The following is a 19,844-nucleotide window of genomic DNA, read 5'->3' on the forward strand; positions in this document are numbered from 1 at the left end:
CCCTGTAATTATGGGCCCCATGAGCAGATTTTGGGTATTAATGAGGTGAGGGAAACTAAAAGTTGTCATGCCCTTCAGATGAGGGAAAAAGACTAATTGCACTCTCTGCCACGCAGTGGTGAATTTAGATCACCAAGGTCGAGGCCATATAAACTGCTTCTCTGTACCAGTGCAGCTCTATCTGTTTTATTAGAAGCTGTTCTCTCTGTCGGTCCCTCTGCTTCCTTCACATTGGGGGAAATGTAAGCCCTGATGTCCAGTAGAAAAAAGAATCATGGCAGTTTGCTTTTTTTCTACTTTTCAATGCTTGTTATGGCTTACTTTCCCTCTAATGGGAGGAAAGGAATGGCAGGCATAGTGCAGCAGAGCATACAGCACCACAGCTTCTGATGACAGAGATCCAGAGGTGCTCTGTTGTAATGGCACCAAACAGCCTTTTATCCTTACACCCACATTGAGCTGAAGTCACTGCTGTGCGGTAGCGGTGGGATGGTAAGAAAGCAGAGCATGTTACAGTGGCACTGATCTAAGAGCCCAAGATTACTTCCTTTGTGTGCCTATAACTGCGATTACAGCCTACAAATGCAGCATTTTGATTGGCTAGTTAGTTCTCAATATTTGATAAAGGGTACTAGAGAGTTAAATGCTCTATTATAGCTAATAAACAACATGCGTGTACGTGAATGTAAGAGTTCCTGTACCTCTGAATACACCAAACACTAGGTGCCCGATTCAGAAAGGTAAACTGGGACGAAAGTCTAACATTACTCCTTTCGGTATTCACAAAGGGCATTTACGAGTAGTAAAAGACCAAAATAAATTTAACTGAGACAAACGTCTAACTTTACTACTGGTAAATGCCCTTTGGGAATACCGAAAGTCGTAAAGTTAAACTTTCATCTCAGTTTACAATTCCGAATCCGGTCCTAGATAATTAAGATCATACATGTTATATATAATTAATGTTTTTCATATCTTCTGAATGTTGAGCACCAGGGATTAAAATACTGGAAAAGGTCCAGTCCTTCTCCAGTCACACTTAGACACCAATTAATGACCTGAAGTTACAATTTTAGACTGAAACTTTGTAATACATATGGGATGCTCCCTTCTCTATTACTATAAGGAAATTGTACGTCATCAAGGAGTTCCTTTATAAGTTCATTGCATTCCACTTTGCCTTTCAATGTCTTTCTAATATACTGCCAAAGGTATTGTATTCCTTATAACACCTGGCCATGTGATCACATTCCTACAAACCTCTTAAATCCTTGGTGTATTGTTCTATCACATGGAAGAGATGGCATTGTTCCTGGGAGGAGGAATAAGAGCAGTTTATGTAGTGGGAAATTAAGGACAGCAATAAGCATTTAGCAAATTATTGCACGAAAAGATTTTAACCCCTTCACCGCGGCAGAAATTCTGCCATGGTGCCGGGTTTTTAATGAGTGGGCTGGGTTTGGACGGTCGGGGGCCGTCCTCCGCACAAGCCCACCGTGACTCGTGACAGCATCCGGCCGTCACTCGCACACAAGGGGTTAAAAAATACTTTAACGTAAGTCACATTTAAAAAGATACTCCCGCTCATAATGTGTAAAAACATGCAAAGAGCTTCTGTCTTTCCTGTAATAGCCTAAAACTAAATGTGTTCTCATAAATATGTCCTTTCTCGAGATCACTGTTCCTTTTAGAAAAGCAAATTAGCAAAATGAAAAGCCACATCTTGCCTTTATAGATTTAACTGCAGCTTCAATTATGCTCTATGAACTACCTTTCACCCAGGCTGCTGGCAGTAGGCATTGTGATATCATAACTCAACTCTAATAATTTCGTTACAACTCAACTGTAAAAAGGAAATTGGAAATTTACCTTTATACAGGTGTTGCTGGTTCCCGTGTACCACAGCTCTGTTATCGTGTCCGGCACTGCACATGAAGAAGTTATGTCGGTTTCTTTAAATTTCGACCACAATGCTTGAGTCCTGCCTAGGCAGATCAATAGTGGCTAGTCTTCAGAGAGCTGCAAAGAATGCTTCTTGGTAATGTTCCTAAGTGCTCAGAGTTCTAGCAGCAACTTGCAGCCTTTCTGCCTCCAAGGGGTGCTTTGCAATACATTCAGAAAATCGGTTATGCTGTAAACGGGGAGATGTGTAAAATGTGAGATTGTTACATTTAGCATCACGGAAAATACGAAGGCAGATTGTTCTTTTCTGGTGGATATATTGTTGTAAATAGTTGGGGTGGGAGTCTGCAGGTTTGGGGAATAAGTGTATATAGTTTTCTCAGTATTATCAGTCCTGCTGCTTAATGTATTGATTTACCGTAGAAAAGTGATTCATGACCTCCTTTAAGTGCTCCCTCAAAACTCACCCATTGTCCATTTTCAGTTAGGTCACCAAGCTTGTTGTACTGTGTATGTGATTGTCTGGCTAATATAACAGAAATATAAAATGATATAGATTGCTTTGCTCTCCCTCAGTTAGAACCCAGTTGTCTGAGTAACATGCTAATAGTACAGTTTCTGGTGTTTTTGGCTGATAGTGAGGTGATTATCTGGCATATTCGGTTTTCAGCATTTACATGAGTTGGAATATTGCTGATTGATCTTTCATGGCGGACAGGAGGACAGTAGAGAACGAGGGCCATAAACTTTCAAGGATCTACTCCCATGTTTCAGTCTTTTGAACTTTGGTTGGTAAGTGACCTAAGCTCTGCCTGATCGAAATTCCAAATTTCAACATAAAGTGTTACTACTTTCTGGATTTCTCTTGGCCTCTTATTCCAGAATTCTCTGTTCACTTTTTATAGTCTTCCAACACGATTCTCAAAGGGGAAGGGTCTTTGCGACTCAATAACCACCTTCTTTTTAGGTCTCGCCTGGCGACACAGCACGAAGCGCTGTCGCCAGCAAGATCTATTGTTGTCGACTTGCCTCGGAAGGGGGACAGGGCATGTGCACGTGCACAAAGTATTTCAATTGTGAACGCGTTTGAAATTGCGTTCGTGAACACGTACTGAGGTGTGATGCATGCACATCTCACTGCGCCCGGCAATGCACCCAGCCAACTTCAGCATGGAGCCTGCAGGGTTTAGTACGTCCTCCCCGGCGGTTCCTTCCTGTTTCTTTGGCAGGCCCGCCCACATCCCAACGAAGGCTGCCTGACTTCCAGTTTCACCGTCATCTGCAACAGAGGCAGGGAGTGCCCCCCGCAATGTCGCCTCGGTTTTCGCTTGTTTGAAATGTTAAAGAAGCAATCCTCACACTTTTAAATGAGACCAATACAAAAACTAGATGATTATGTGTAACATTTACGTTCATTGGATGTGATTATTTTGTTTTTATCACCAGCCTTTCACATCTGACCGTTAGCCTTTCCCCTCCAGGATGATGTCTCTGTGATTAGCTTTAGTTCTGCTTAGCGGCATGTGCATCAGTTTGTAGCGAGTATGTGTGTTTCTAGGCTGTATGCCACTAAATGTGGCTGCAGCCTGAGCTCGCGAGTCCGTACCAGCTTATCCAGTAAGCAGACAGACCAGAAGTGCAAGGATTATGTATACAATTAAGACATGGACTTGTGAAGGGGTAAAGGTTGTGACCGAGAAGACCCACACTTCTGCCCGAGCCGCTGTCCTTTTCATGCTACAGAAGTGCAGCACCTTTGAGGCAGCATGCCGGCAAGATGGCCTCACCTGCACCAGTAGGCTGCTAGAAGACAAGTTGACAGGAGGACAGCTGAGGAGAGTCATCAGCGAAAGGAGAAGACATTTCGCTCCCACTGTAGCTGCCCTGCTGCAGTGCTGATGCCTCACGCTCCCTCCGTCTACTCTGCTCCTTGGTGTAAGCATGCCCTTGAGCTGTGCATCTTGAGTGAAGGTCTTGCGCAAGTTTCATCAGTACGCACACAATTATGTTAACTCCTTTGTCTCGCCCCTACACACCAAGAAGAATAAGCTACTCTTCAGGACATGTTGGGGCCAGGCAATTACAGACATGTTTATTGAAAATAGTAGTGGTAAGTGCAGCGCCTCGCTTGTCTCTTCCACTTTGCGCATGTCAGAGAAGGGCTTTATATGATACCTCTAAGCAAATGCGGCACCTGCGGCATGAACGTGCTTCAAAAAAAAAAACTGCGAGTCTGTTCAAATGAAAGGCAGTAATAATGCACCAGACTGCACATTGGGGATGTGTGCGCATCGCTGCTTCTGCCCGCGGCAATACTCCATGGGAGTGACCTTGTCAGGAAAGGTAGGACATGAACCCATCAATAGCGAAAGGCAGGCTACTATTTTTAGCCGACACACACATACATGGCAATCTAAAAGCGGGGAGGAGTCAGTCCCCACAAGTACTACAACAGATTTCCACAGCGTAGCGCTGTAAGCACGACCTAACAAGCATTTCCAAGGCAATAGGTCTCGCATTTACAGGAGTTTGAGGTATTAGCATTGTAAATGACAATGCCTTTTATTTATGTTTTGGTTTTTAAAACATAAACAAAAGGCATTGTCATTTACAATGCCAATAGCTTAAACTTGCATAAATGCGAGACCTATTGCATTGCAAATGCTTGTTGGAGTTGGTAATGGGGCAATGGTTTGTCTTTGACTCAGACCATATCAAATTGCATTTTGGGGTTAACTCCCCATCCTAATTGCGATTCGATATGAGTTATAGGTCCCATTTTATGATCAGAAAAACTTTTCTGACATAAAAATATTGTACATAGTAATGAATAGCCGTTTTGTAGTCGTAAACCCTCCGATTTTGTGAATCACAGGGTTTGCAATCACAAACTTCGCTGCTTGTGTCTTAAGCAAAATACTGTCATCCTCCATTTCTTATGCTTGGAATAGATTAGTGAGAATGAGGTACGCATGGCCTTCATTCATGGCGTTGCTTTAACGAGTGGGTTCGCATCATAAGTCTCCATTCTAGTGTATATCCATAAGGGTAGCGCAAGCGGTATGATCAGTGGCAATTTTGTTTCACAATCACACCGATCATTCACAAACAACACAAATATCTTGCTGTTTTTATTCTTATCCATCTTCAGCTGTATAAATAATACTTAGTTTCATAAAAGAAATCTGAAGAAGAGCAGCTTCAGACAGGATTTTCCTTACCTGCTAGCTGCTTCAGGGACCACGCCTCCCTCTATTGAGATTACAGGATCCCATGCGGGACCTTTCTTTTAGGTAGGTGTCATTGTACGTACATTGTACATACAGTAGAGCTACGGTAGCACCTTGCTCCAAAACAGTCCCCGGGAATGGCATCCCAGGATTTCCGTTTAAACAGTTTGCGAATTCCCATTCAAAAACATTTGATTCTGAAAGCTCTGACTCCAAGAGGTAGCTATGTCACCAGCCTGTGCTCTGTAAATCGATAAAAGCAAGTAAACGCACAAAAACAAGAAAAAAAAACAACAATCGAGTTGTTACTAGTGAGTGCATTTCAGAATGCACATGTACAAAAAGAATTTTCCTTATTAGGACCAATGATTGTGCAATGAATATGGAATAGCAATTAATGTTACATATCAGTGCATCAAAATGCGAAGTCTGGTGCTCAAGTATATCAGTCATACATAATCCTCAAACCGAGCTCAAGATAACAGAAAAAGCTACTGAAGGCAGTCGTTAAGCAATGTCAGATTATGTGCATTATGTATGCAAATTAGTGTTGAATGCTAGTAGTTACACTCCATTTGTTCATGGCATCCGAGCTCAGCATTCCTGGTGGTTTTATGTTTGGCCTCAAATCAATTATCCAGGCTTTTACATCATTCCTCTAGACGCAGAGCTGTTTTTAGGTTGCACTCTAAGGTTTTTATGCTTCAGTGTTATGTGCTGCAAAATAGGATTAATGGTTTGTGATTTACATGTGCAGAAACAATACAATGAGAAACATTGGTGAAGCAAAACATTATTGGTCTGGAGCAAAAATGTGTGCCCCTGAACGGGAAAATGGTGAAATAAAGTTATAGTCATGCCTTTCATGATCGATTTTACAAAAAGACAAATTAAGCTGGCTGCCTGGAGTGACATCACGGTAACTACTCTTAAGCATCAAATATTGCCCCATAACAGGGATTTTTAATGAATAAAAATGTCACTTCTTTTAGGACAGCAGAAATCCTGCACCTGTCAAACTGTCCCAGAATAATAATGTTCTAGAGAAATTTATGTTTTTTCTGATGCAAAAAAATGTGTAATGATTTCGAAAAAGGATATCCGCTAAAAGTTTAGGGTGGGTATGTTGGTTAAGCAGGGACCAGAAACCCATAGAGCCTCAATGCAGGCCACCAACTCACACGGTGTCTCTGTGTATCACGTGGTATTAATTAGCAGTCTGCAAACAGCCACACAGTGAAGAGATGGCGCACATAAGAATATTGTATACAGAAATATTGTCTGACTTCAATGCTGAGTTCTTAATATCGTTAAAAAAAACAGCAATCCATTGGGAGCAGACTTTCTATTATTTCCTCCAAAGTTGTGATATGTATATATAGAGGATATTTAGGGCAGAATATTTATGTCAGACAATATTTATTTTTGACTATGAAAATCTAGTAACAGACCAAAAAAAACCTTACCACATGGTGAACACTAAAATTAACTGGAAAGCCTTAGGCTTTCAGCTTGTGTGATCAAGATCTGCATAGTCCTATACAATTTCGCCTTTAGTGTCTCCCCAAAATGCGGGTGGCTATAGCATATTTATTTGTATTTGCGAAATGGATGGCGTGACAACTGAGCCAATCAGGGAGTGCTTGCAATTCTAACCCTCACTCCCTTTCCTGGGCTTTACCATCTCAGAGGCCCTGCTTTCTTTCTCCATGGGGAAGCCTCAAATAGTGGAAATTATTCGAAGGGTGGAATGTCTGATTGTTCCACATTAAAAAAAAAAAACACTCATTTAACATTTATTAATATACTGCAGTTAATTTGAGCACCTTGAAAGTCACTGATTCAAGTAATTTTTTTGTTATATTTATATTTATAGAGCTATCAACCATTATAATAAAACACGTTTGCTTTCCTAATCTGGACACCCTGTTTCCCGGACCTTTGCTTAAATGTAAAGTTTATTTATTCATGTTGGTTGTGTGTGGTAGGTAGAGAAGCTGTTTAGAGTTTCGTTTAGAACTGGTTTGAGTATGGTTGTGTGAAAGTGAAATTAGTTTGGCCATTGAAAGGTCTTTGTAGTGTTTATGTGTGTGGATGAGTGTTCAGAAGTACACTTTTCTTCCGTATGATCTATGTAAAATGAGTCCAGATGTCATTGATTGTATTGCTTATTAACAGCAATACCACATTATGGCAGACATTCCTAAAAGGAAACCAAGAGGTTAATTTATCAAATCTCCTGCACAAAGTGTTGATTTTGGATTTCTTTTCAAGTGCAAAAAGTTCGCTTTGCACTGGAAAGTAGCCCTAAAGTAACAGTAAGTAGTGATTTGCACTAATTTACCTCAAGAAGGCGCCCCTTGGGTGGTACATGAGCACCCCTATGCAAACACTCATGTTGTTTTACTCACCCCCTATCTACTAATATTTGTAAACATGTCATTTGCACCAAAAAATCTATGCCTCTTCGAGGCTGTTGCAAAATTAGAGAGCACTGTTCTTTTCTCCAAATTATTCTGTTTTATTCCTGGGTTCTGTATTGCACAGCATACATACAACATTGGAAAGGTTTTAAACTATGTCTGAGCCTAGTCTTTTGTACTGAAAGGATATCCTTCTAGTACAAAATCTTCTCTAAACTCAGTCAGACACCTTTGCACGATGGTGCAAAGGTGTATGCTTAGTAACAGGCAGCAAGAGTCTGTGCCGGGGCAAGGGATGGCATTAGAAGCATCCCATCATTGCAGATATGACGCTCTTCCTTTGATGCAACGCAGCTAACATGTCAGATTAAATATGCCCCTATGTTGAAGCACGGTATTTCTTCCTGAACAAAGCGTATGATAGGCTCATATAGGCACCTTTACACTGTGCCAAGCAAGCAACTGTGCCAGCTCAAGGTATGACAGCAGAAGCAGCAGCATTTTATTTATTTTTTGTAAATATGGCGCTGCCCTGCTCTCTCCATTTCACACTAGCTCTAGTAGCTGCTCTGTTTTGCCTGAAAAAATAGTATATTTGGCCCAGAGAATTTAATGGTAACAGAGAGCACGACCTGCTGTGCTTATCTCTCTATGCATAGGGGACACGTATTTTGCCATCTTTCACAAAGTCACAAACAAGTGTCGCCAGAAGACAACTCTTGCAAATATGAACATCTACTTTTCCAAGCCTCGTTTGCAGCGCACGGAAATTATCGGGCTGTCCCTGGCCCTAAGTCAATTATCCCGGCTCTGGCATCACGGGTTTCCTCCAGGATGGCTCGTGCCTGGGAAGTGCGACCGTTCTCCCGGAAAGAACCGAGATGGCATGATGGAAGGCAGACTGACATTTCGGCTCCGCGGAGCCCGGCCTGCTTCCGGTGACAACGAGGACAATAATACGCATCGCTTTGCTCTCAGTAGCGTCGGACGAATAATGTATGGTCTGAGGTGCAGAAGAGCATAACGGGAGCAGCCAGGTCGAAATAGACGCACCACGCCTAACAGAAGACAACGGACCCCCTGCTTTACTGAACAGTTCAATAGCAATGGCTTCAATAACTCGTTATAAAGAACTTAGCCGCAAACCGATTTCGTCTTTAAATTTGGTGACTGCGTTTTTTCAGTATCTTCGGGGTAAGTCGTTCAGCCCGCAAGGGCCTGTAATCTGTTGAGGGTGATGCTCGCCTGATGATAACTGGTTTTTAAGTCCACATTTTCTGTATAAGTGTTGAGAGCTTACCAGCATAGCGTGGCAGCGTTTATTCACAGGTAAATCCACATGTTTTTAGTAGCTATAAGAGTGCGGAAGGATATATGCATTCGCATGTGTAGGATTGGCATGCCTCAGATGTCGTGGTACAAGGCATGTTTATTTTTTTAATTCCAACCTCTGAAGAGGCAAAAGTTTACTGCTCACAGCTTTGTCAAATTTGTGCAGTGTGGGTACTTGTGACGTATGCCACTGACGATTTTAGGCTTTTATATGGGGATAAATGTTGGCTACATTTCTGGCGATGTTAGACTTTTCCAGTATTTATTCAATGGCTGGTCATATTAAGATTTTTTTGCTACTGATGTGCTGTGCCAAGCGAACATTTTGTGGGAGCATGAGTTTACCTTGTTAGGCAACACCATCTTGGGGACATTCGGAAAGCTTCCCTGGGAATGCATTCTGCCCTTTGTTTACCATTGGCTTTTTGGTTTGTAACTCACATTTGCTTGCTTTGTGTTTGCTGGCTCTATTTGTTGTAGGCTGTCCAGCTCGAGATCGTCCCTTTCCCTTCCAAAATTTACTGTATTTGTCCAAGCTCGATTTCTGTAAACAGGCTTTTACATCTTGTTCTTATCTTTTCACATTTGCTGTGCATTGAAAGGCAGAGCTCCAATGTCAGGCTCTCCCTTCCAGGGAGCTTGGTGTTTACTTTTCTTTCTCTAACTTTAAAGTGAGAAGATTTATGTGACAGCCATGTTGGCTCCCGGGAATGCTTGAAGAAGGCTGTACTATGTTATTTTTTTCTAGTACACAACAAAATGTAATGTCTCTAAATGAACTGTGCAGTTATTTCAGAATTAGAAAAACCCACATGAAGCACATTATAGGTTTATTCTGAAGTGTGGTGGAAACAATTTTTTTAAAACAATCAACACAAATCAATACACTATGTGATGAAGTTTCCACATGTTATTGTTTGTGCGCTGTATACTTTTACCAGTGAAACTGTATGTTTGTGCAAATGTAATGGTGATTTCAATTGAAGATGTGTTGTCTGTAAAGGAAGTATGCAACCACACCATGCATATTTTACTTTACGCCACTGCACTCTATTCTGCACCACTCCACGTCACTGTATTCTTCTCCGCACCACTTCACTCTATGCACCTGCACTCTTCGCTACTTCACTACACCTCTCTACTCTGCTCCACTGTACTCTTTGTCGATGCCACTCTACTCTACACCACAGCACTCTTTGCCACTAAACTGTAACCACTCCAGTCTAGGACATTGCACTCTACTCTGCTCAACTCCACTCGACATCACTCCGTTCTATGCCACTCTGCAACACTTCACTCTACGCCAATGTACTCTATGCCAAAGCAGTCTATACCAATGCACTCTAATCTTTACCACTCAACTTTAGGCCACCTCACACTACTCTGAAACAATCTACTCTCCACTCTGCACCACTGCACTCAATGCCACTACACTCTATGCCGCTCTACTCTACACAATTGCATTCTACACTACTGTACTCTACACCAATGCACTCTCCGTCAATGCACTCTACATCATTGCACTCTACTCTGCACCACTGTATTGAAGCCACTGCTCTCTGCCGCTCTACTCTATGCCACTGCACTGTACAACACTCTACTGTTTAACACCACACTCTCTGCCAATCTACTCTACACTATTGCACTTTACACCACTGCACACTGCAGTACTCCACTCTACACCACTGCACTCTACTCCACTCCACTCTATGCCACTATACTCCGCACCACTCTATGACATTGCACTTTACGCCACTCTGCTCTGCACCACTCTATGCCACTGCACTCTTTGCCACTCTACGCGACTCAACTCTTCATCACTGCACTCTATGCCCCTGTATTCTATGCCACTGCACTCTGTATTATTCTGCTCTGCACTACTCTACTCTGCACCACCCTACTCTGCACCACTGCTGTCTACACCACTGCACTCTACTATGCACCACTCTAATCTATGGTCCTGCATTCTAGGACACTGCATTGTATGCCACTGAATTCTATGTCACTGCACTCAATACCACTATACTGTGCAACACTTTACACCAGTCTACTCTCCTCTACACCACTCCACTGTAACCCACTCTAAGCCATGCACTGTACTCTACTCTGCACTACTCTACTCTACGCCACTCTACTCTATGCCACCCTATACCACTGCACTCTACTCGGCACCACTCTATTCTACGCCACTCAACTCTTAGCCACTATACACCATTGCTCTCTATGCCACTGCTCTTTACAACATAAGGAAGAAGTGTGGTGCAGCTGCCAGGGAGGCTGACTCCGGAGGGCAGGGCTCATGGTTTGATCACCCGCAGCGCTCAGCTTAGCACCATGTGACTCTGGGTAATAGCTCACTTAATCTCCCCGATGGCCCCCAGCGCCTTGAGACCCATAGGGGTGAGTAGTTTGCGCTTTAAAAATACCGGATTTAGATTTATTTTAGATTTAACACTCTGCACCACCGCACTGAATGCCACTGCACTCTACCATGCACCACTCTAATCTATGCTGCTGCATTCTATGACACTGCAAGGTATGCCACTAAATTCTAAGCTGCTGTACTCTACGCCACTATAATCTGCAACACCCCACGCCAATGCACTCTGCACTAGTCCACTCTACTGTAACCCACTCTATGCCATTGCACTCTACTCAACTGTGCACCACTCTACTCTACACCACTCAATGCCACGGCACTTTACTCTTCACCACTCTACTGTATGCCACTCTACTCTATGCAACTGCACTCTATGCCAATGCACCCTTTACCACTCTACATCATTGCACGCTGTGGCATTCCATGCCACTCACTTCCATGCCACTTACTTTTAGCCATGCTGAACAGCAGCTACGCTGGAGCACAGCATGGCTAAAACACATTGGCAAAGCCAATAGCTCTTGCATAGGCAAGACTTATTGGTTTTGCCAATGCTTGTTTTTTCTTTAGGAATCCCAATGTGGCCAGTGAGCCTGACCGTGATGCCTCCTTTATTGAAAGTGGTGTCCTCGAGCAAAGCATTATTTTAGAGGGGCTCAGGGGCAATGGGCACGCTCTTGTTCTCCTTGGCTGACATTTGTATTGGGAGATCTGAGTGGCCAATCTCAGCTGTGAGGAACCAGATTTAGGAGTTTAGGCAAAAGTATTGTTTCTCCTTCATGAGTAGTACACTTTCATAAGCATCACAAAGAAGGTGGGTAGTCACATAGGAGGATGCTGACTTTGATGTGTGAAAGCTTTACAATTAAAGACACACTGACATTTAATGTGAGTTCCAGGTACCACTTATTGCTGGTGTAAAAAAATAACTTTTCTAGCTTTTCTAGCTTTGAATCGATTTGGGTTGGAAGCTATATTTTGTCTCCAGAGCAGTTTGCAAAGGGTAGGGACAAGATGGAATCTCTTCTCACTTGGTAGCAATGATGGTGAACAGCAATATACACAAGGAGAGTTTAGCTCAGATAACTGCACCATCGCCAAAGCTCAGTACTACAAAAAGGCCTGCTACTCATGATTGCGCCTTGAAGCAAACATCTTGAGCAGGACTGACCCTGGAGCTGCCTTTCAAGCTCTAATTAAGAAATCCGGCATAGCCGTGTTAACAAAAGAGGCACAAACTAATGCAGGATCCTAGCCCTGGTGGTCCCTGCTCACTCGGCCCTACTATGTTGTTTGGGTCTTGTTCTGTGGCCCCATTTCCAGCTAATGATCATCAGCTGAAACATTCAGTTTTCTATTACAGGAGTTGCATGAACCATAAACAATGGCACATTGAGCTTTAGTGGTTGTCCTGCTGTTTATTTGTACCTGAGTTGACCTTCTAGGCCTTGTTGCCTAGTCACTGGTAGTTTTACGGTAGGTGATAGTTTCCTTTGAGCCTTCCTCAGGCAAATATAAGTCCAGGCCTCAGCGTTGACAGCAGCTCAGACAGTTAAATCCACCTCATCAAGCAGGCACGCTACTGGAAGCCAGTAAGTGCAGTATAACAAGCCAATAAGTCTCACCTACTACAGGTATTGGCTTTGTCAAAGCTTTTTAGCCATGTTGTACAGAAGCACTGATGCTGTGCAGCATACCTGGAAATTGTTGTTGCTGCTATTACTATTTCACTGTATCTTGAAGGACTGAACCCAAATCCATTATAAAGTTGGTGATAACTCGTCACAATGGCTGTAATCTAAATCTTCATAAAAATGATCAATTTCAGACCCAGACCTGGCACCCTGAATGAAGTTTTTGACCCAAGTCTATCTGTAGCTTCTTTGAGATCTGGGGGGAGTGCTGGTGCATAGGGAGTTCTACTCCTTTCGTCATTCCCCTTGTAACTCAAACACAAACCATATTTAAACTGAGAGTGTTAGGCTTTTGGAGGTTTACCCTGGTACGTTGATTGTTGTGGTGCTTTAAATGGATTGTGCATTCATGCTGTGTTGGAAGGCGATGTGCCTATCATGTCTTGTCCGGATGTGCAGATTTTTGCACAGTGTTATGAAATATAAAAGCAGTGAATCTTACAGTGTGAGAAAACTAAACAAAGGCTTCACATACTGAAGTCCTTACAGTGCATATGACCAGCAGTGGGGTGGTTGTACTCAGCTGTCGCTTTTACATGTTGCTATTGCATATGTAAAGTTGCTTTGTGCTTTTTTAATGTAGATTGTGATAAATATATAATAAACTATCAGGCATTTTAAGTTTGACAAAATGATTAGCACATACATTACAACAAGCGGGCGCCGTGCTGATAAAATAAAAGGCATGCGGCCTCCTGAAGCAGTCGTCATGCTGAAACGTGAAGCACGGCAGCCACGAATCGGATGCAAGCATGTGGCATGTAGATAAATGTTAGGCTTGTGGCCCCCAGAAGCAGAACCCATGCTGAAGCATGAAGCACGGCTGCCATGAAGCAGGTGCAGGCAAGAGCCTGGCTGATAAAATAAAAGGCGCACAGTCTCTTGATGTGGCCACAATGGTAAAACATGGAAGTGGGCACTGTGCTGATAATAAAAAAGGCGTGCAAGATTTACAGGGCCGTTGGAGCTCAGAGCACCTGAAAGCACAATCGCTATTGTTGAGAGCATAAAACAAACAAAAAATTTCCAATCAAATGGTAAAATGGTGACCAGTGGATTGATATAATAATTGGCCCCTGCTCTCTGGAAGGCCTAAAGACAGCAAGTGGTATGACGCATGCATGCCATGGACAAATGGGGAGAAAGATTTGGAGAGTGACAATGGAGCAAGCAAATAGAAAACTTATGGGCGGGCTGAAGCCCATAAAGTGTATACAACATATCTTGAAGAGACAGCGCCAATCTGTCTAGCTGAGGCCTAAATAGCCCATGGACAAGCCGTTTAGTATTGTGTCCCACTCATTCATTCAGGTTCACAAACTGCCTATTCCATGTGATCAGTTAGGGCTGCATGCGCCAGAAGAGACAAAGGAACAGACCTGAAAAGGGGAATATTTTGTACATTTTGATTTGATATATGGCAAACTAATTGAGGAGCCTAACAAGTACTCAAAGAGGCCATGCAAAAGGAGCAAAGACCAAAGACAGAGGAGATCCTCACTGACTGGCATACCAATCGATTCTGTTTGATAAGCCTACAGACTCAGGTCCACAGTTGGATACCTTTTTAAAGAAATAGGTTCCTTAAATGCAGACGGAAAATGTAAGGTGAATGCCTGGAGGGATAGTTGGGAGCTCCTCTGGTGGAAAGGAGTTAATCCCAGTATGTGTTGGGATGACGCTGACGTGAACTTAAGGGCAGGGCCGGACTGGGAACCACAACCGGCCCTGGCAAAGTGCTCGGCCGCCCCCCTCTCCCCACTATGGGGTGGTTGGAGGGGCTGCCGAGCTCTTTGTCAGGGCCAGTTTTCGGCCGATTTTGGTACAGGGCCGATTTTGCAGCTATGCTACAAAAACGGCCCTGTAACACAAACGGCCTCTGGGGCCCAAAACCGGCCCCCACCCGTGCGGTGCACTGGGGGATTGCCCAGTGCCCGCTATGGCCAGTCCGGCCCTGCTTGAGGGTATGGTTTATGACATCTAGGGTATGATGATGCCACATCAAATCAGTCCTTTAAGGTCTCCCAGTCAGAAGCAGATAAAAAAGTGGGTTGGTGCGCATTCAGTAAGTATTGCACTCACGGTGCAAAAACCATCACTTTTAGGCTCAACTGTTTTTTCTGCAGACTTCCCTCAAAAACAGAGTTTAAGCGCTTTTAGAAGTCTAAAAGAGAAGGGTACCCTGAATAATCCCAGGGGAGAAGACTCCATCTTTCTTATATTTATGTATTTTCTTTACAAATTTATAGCATTAATACAACTGCTGATACGCAAGCACAACCATCACCAAAACAGTACCAAAAGATTCAACCAATCAACAAGCAATCACAAGTTGATCTAGATTACTTAACTCTTTGGCTAATATTTCATCCACCCAATCCACATGCTCACAGTTATTCACTCATTTTTGGAGATATTGAGGGTCTTCAACAGGAAAGGATATAGTAATCACAACACCTTTTGGCTACTAGAGGAAAAACAGAATTTCTAGCTCAATTTTGAAAGTAAAGATGAACAGTGTTTCAGAACACAGGGAAAGTATAACAAAATACCCATTGTGTATGTAGAGCTGTGGCTGTGAGGAAAATGAGAGATTCATTTGTTATCATAGTAAATATGGATGCCCATCATTAATTATAGAAAAATCTTTTACTTCCAGCTGGGGTAAATAAGCCCATAGGAGTTCTGGTCTGGCTAGTGAGGCACAAGCATCCACTCATTTACCCAACCAACCATTCACTCACAAAATAAGTGTCACTCACACACTCACCTACATAGGTGATGCATGGCCGACTTGCATTGTGGCTTGAGAGCAGGTACCCTTGCAGACTTTGATCACATCCAGTTGATCTGTGTTACAGTATTGTATTTTTTCATGTGTAACTTTAGAAATTCTGTGTGAAGGTAGGGTGTTTGAATCAATAAGTGATGTTGTTTCACTTAATAATTGAAGAAAAATGGCACAAGCATATGTTTCTAGGACAGTTCCTAGCCAAAACTCCTGATATGTGTTATTCAAAGAGTGAGCTGGGTGGGTGGGAAAATCAAGACAATCAATGGTAACTGCATAGTCATCAACTTTAGTAACCCACGGACAGTCCAATTTTTGGCCCATCAGTTTCACAGTTTTCACGTATCTTCTATTGGGATACAATTACACACTTTGGATTTTTTTTATACCTGTAATAATCCATCACCCTGGATCCCAGGCAGAAGAGTTTCACCACAATGGCCCCCTTTCCATTTTACAGCTGGCCAATCCACCCATACGCAGTATAACGTCCCAGTAAATGTTATGTTATGTTATCTGTTTTGTAAAGCGCAAACAGCTGCCCCAGCAACGGTTCTTGAAGATGTTTGATTGACTCTCACTCTCACCTGATCACCTCTCTAGATTGGGCACAGGGGGCACTTCCAGGCATCCTGATCTAAATACTCGTGGAACGCTGCTGGGAATAAAAATAAACTCCTCAACCCTGATTGGAAGCAATTTGTCCAAAATTATGATGTATGCTTGTTTCAGGAGACATGGGCTAGAGAGAACACTATGAGGGGGTTTTCAACATTTGAAGTGCTAGCCACTATGGGTGGTAGGGGCAGACCCTCAGGAGGGCTGGGTACTTGGGTTGCTACTCATCTGGATTGTACTGTGGAACCGCTGGACACCTCCTCGGATGATATCCAGTGTACCATTCTTACCTTTAGTGCCTTGATTAAGATTGCTTTTGTTAACATCTATTCCCGTCCAGTTATTACTGGTCAGGAATCAAAGACCATAGGCATTCTTTCAACACTAATTGACAAAGTTCCACCAAACACTAGGATAGTGATAGGAGGTGACTTCAACTGCCAATTTGAGCCTCTAGCTGTTCCCACTGATCCCCTGCTTACTTTTGAGGACTCCCTTTGGTTAATTCCTGTCCCACAAATTCCCCCGGTTAGAGCTTGGACCCCACTTCTCTTACAGTTAAATGCAATCACTCTAACTCACACACTGAGGGCTTGTAACGGACGTACCAAGTCAGACCAACCAGGTACCCATACATTTAACCGCATAAGTGCTGCGCCCAGTCCAACGGCCGACGGCACCACTACCTCGGGAGTGCTGCCGTTGGACGTTTCAACTGCACCTGCGCAATGGAACGTTCAGCACTGGAGCTGGACGTTCCATAGCTGCTAAGGTGTTAACAGACCTGGTCAATCATCTCTGCTCGACTACATTTTAGTAGAAGTGGGCATCTGGCAATGGGTGATTGACTTTGCTGTTCTGCCAAGGCATGATAGCGGCCATACCGCTCTGCCTCTTGATCTTAAGCTCCCGGACCTTTATGGCCCCCTTGTTAATGGCCCCCGTTCTGATTCCACCCTATCTTTAGATAGTAGTAGAAGGAGAATTAGGTGGGATATACTGAAGAAGTCACCAGGTAAGGTGGCTGCTCTTTATTCGCTAATTATTTCTCTTTTGTTGGTTATGGAAATGGCCGTGCAGACAATTGACTCTCCTGACTCCATTATCCAAATTACAGATATCCATACGGCCTTGATCACCAGTTTAACTAACATCTTTAATCCCTTGACGGATTCTAAGGGCAAAAGGCCCTTGAACCTGACCTGGTAGAATAATACCTGCCGTATGGCAAAGAGTGCCCTTATTGACGCCTTAAAAATCAAAGATAGACCGTTGATAAAAACCAGGTGAGTTCTCTATAGAAATAGTCTAAAGTGGGATGCGATTAAACAGTGCCTTATCAATAGAGACATGAGGGAGTTCTGGTCCCTGGTCAGAACAGCTAGTTCCACAGGGAGCTCACCTATTGAGCCAAATAAAGCTGCAGAAGCTTGGCGACTCCATTTTCAAACACTGTATTCCACCCAGGATTCCATGGAGCTCATAGATGGCACCCCGCCAACCCCCATGGAGAATCCCATAGCAGTCTTCGACTGGTTCACCTTGACTGAGGTGCTGAATGCTATTGGGAAGCTTCCCTTTGGAAAGAGACCCGGACTTGACAAAATCCCCGGGGATCTATTTCGGGAGGAGGCCAATATCTGGGGCCCATATCTATGCGTAATATTTAATGCCGTATTATCTGGCATGAAAATCCCTCATACCTGGCTAGGGGCCAAAAATCTTCCCTATATATAAGAAGGGTTCCACCCTCCTGCCCATGAACTACTGGCCAATCAGCCTGATTGACGTAACTCAGAAGCTGTTTGCTAGGGTTATTTTAGAGCGTCTTCAGTTCTGGATGGACGAGAGCGAGATTTTGAGTGTTTTTCAGGCAGGCTTCCGTAAGAACGTCTCTACCATTGACCACATTTTCAGGCTCCAACTGTTATATTGGAAGGCGGTGACAATAGAAGGTGGGAGCCTCTATTTGATCTTTGTCGATCTTAAATCAGCCTTCAACTTGGTCCCCCGTCATAAACTGTGGGTAGTTCTGGAGGAATTGGGTATTCCATCTTATTTACTTTCCCTGATCAAGCATTTGCATACTGGTAATTTTGCCCACGTTAGGGAAACATGGGGCACTGACTCCTCGCTTTCCAGTGGACAGGGGTGTATGCCAGGGGAGCGTTCTGGCCCCCACACTGTTCTGTCTTTACATTAATGCTTTGGTGGAACAATTAAATAAAGCCACCAATATTGATGCCCCAAAGCTTGCCTGTGAAAAGGTGCCAGCAATGATGTTTGCGGATGACACCTTGTTACTTTCTAAATCACCGATGGGCATCCAAAGGTCTCTTGACTCCTTCTGCCTATTTTGTAAAAACAGGGGGCTAGAGATTAATACATCAAAAACCAAGTACATGGTCTTTAATCCTAGCAAAACGTCTCGCACTAATCCTACTCTAAATGGTGTCAAGTTGGAGAGGGTGGCAATTTTTGACTATTTGGGAGTTACCCTGATGCAAATCTTTGGCTGGGGCCGGCAGCAAGAAAAAGCAGGCCTGAGGCTAGCCCAGACGACCGGGGGTTTAGTAAAGTTATATAGGAGCTTAACCTCTAGACAACCGGGCCCATTGTTAGAGATCTATAGAGTTCAAATCAGGAGCGCCATAATGTATGGGGCTGAACTTTGGGGACCCCACTCTGTAGGTGTACTGGTTAGCTCAGAGAACAATTTCATGAGACAGCTCTTAGGCCTTCCACCTAGTACCCCTCTTGTCCCCCTACGAATGGACCTTGGGATTAGACCCATAAATGAGGAGATTGGGCTACGACACTTGACCTTTTCGAGCAGATTGTGGGCGACTCCAGAACTAGCAGCTTATCAGTTGGAAGTGAAGGCGATTCTTGGGCTCCCTGGGGTGGGAAAACTACCCTGGTTTGTACATATAAAAGACCTGTGTTTTAGACGAGGTTGGACAAACTTATGGACCCATCCAGAGGAAGCATCTTTGACAATTTCACACCTTGACCTAGTTAAGTCCCACAGATCTTTTAGACTGGCAGAACTTCAAGTGGGCACAAAATCTGGCAGTCTAACATCTGACTTTTTTAACTTTAAAGACCAGTTTCTATTTGAGGCTTTTCTTGATGAGGTCTCCCCGCACATGGCAAGGAAACTTTATGTCCAGTTTAGGTGGGGCTGTTTGCCAGTACATTCATTTACAAACAAATGGACTAAAGCCACCCCAATGGGTGTCCTGTTTGTGAGAGTCAGGAAGAAACCCTTATGCATGTCTTTTTTTCTGTCCTGGCTACAATGCACCCAGGAGGTACTGGCTTTTACGGGTGGCCATTAAAGTCTTGCGAGCTGCAACCCACCCCCGATTGTTTTCGCTGTGTCCCTCTTTCTAAACTCCATGTGGCTTAGGCTTCGTAAGTTTTTAAACTCACCATGAATATGTTAAATGTTTAGTCCATTTTCCACTGCTT

At 43.5% G+C, this 19,844-nt stretch overlaps 1 protein-coding gene across 1 annotated transcript in view; it reads left to right on the plus strand.

Moving 5' to 3' along the window:
• Positions 1-19,844, plus strand: part of SYNE1 (spectrin repeat containing nuclear envelope protein 1) — a 2,319,318-nt gene that overhangs the window by 286,820 nt on the left and 2,012,654 nt on the right. The gene's annotated exons all lie outside the window — the stretch shown is intronic.

The sequence above is a fragment of the Lissotriton vulgaris genome, chromosome 6, assembly GCF_964263255.1.
Source record: "Lissotriton vulgaris chromosome 6, aLisVul1.2, whole genome shotgun sequence".
Lineage (NCBI taxonomy): Eukaryota > Metazoa > Chordata > Amphibia > Caudata > Salamandridae > Lissotriton > Lissotriton vulgaris.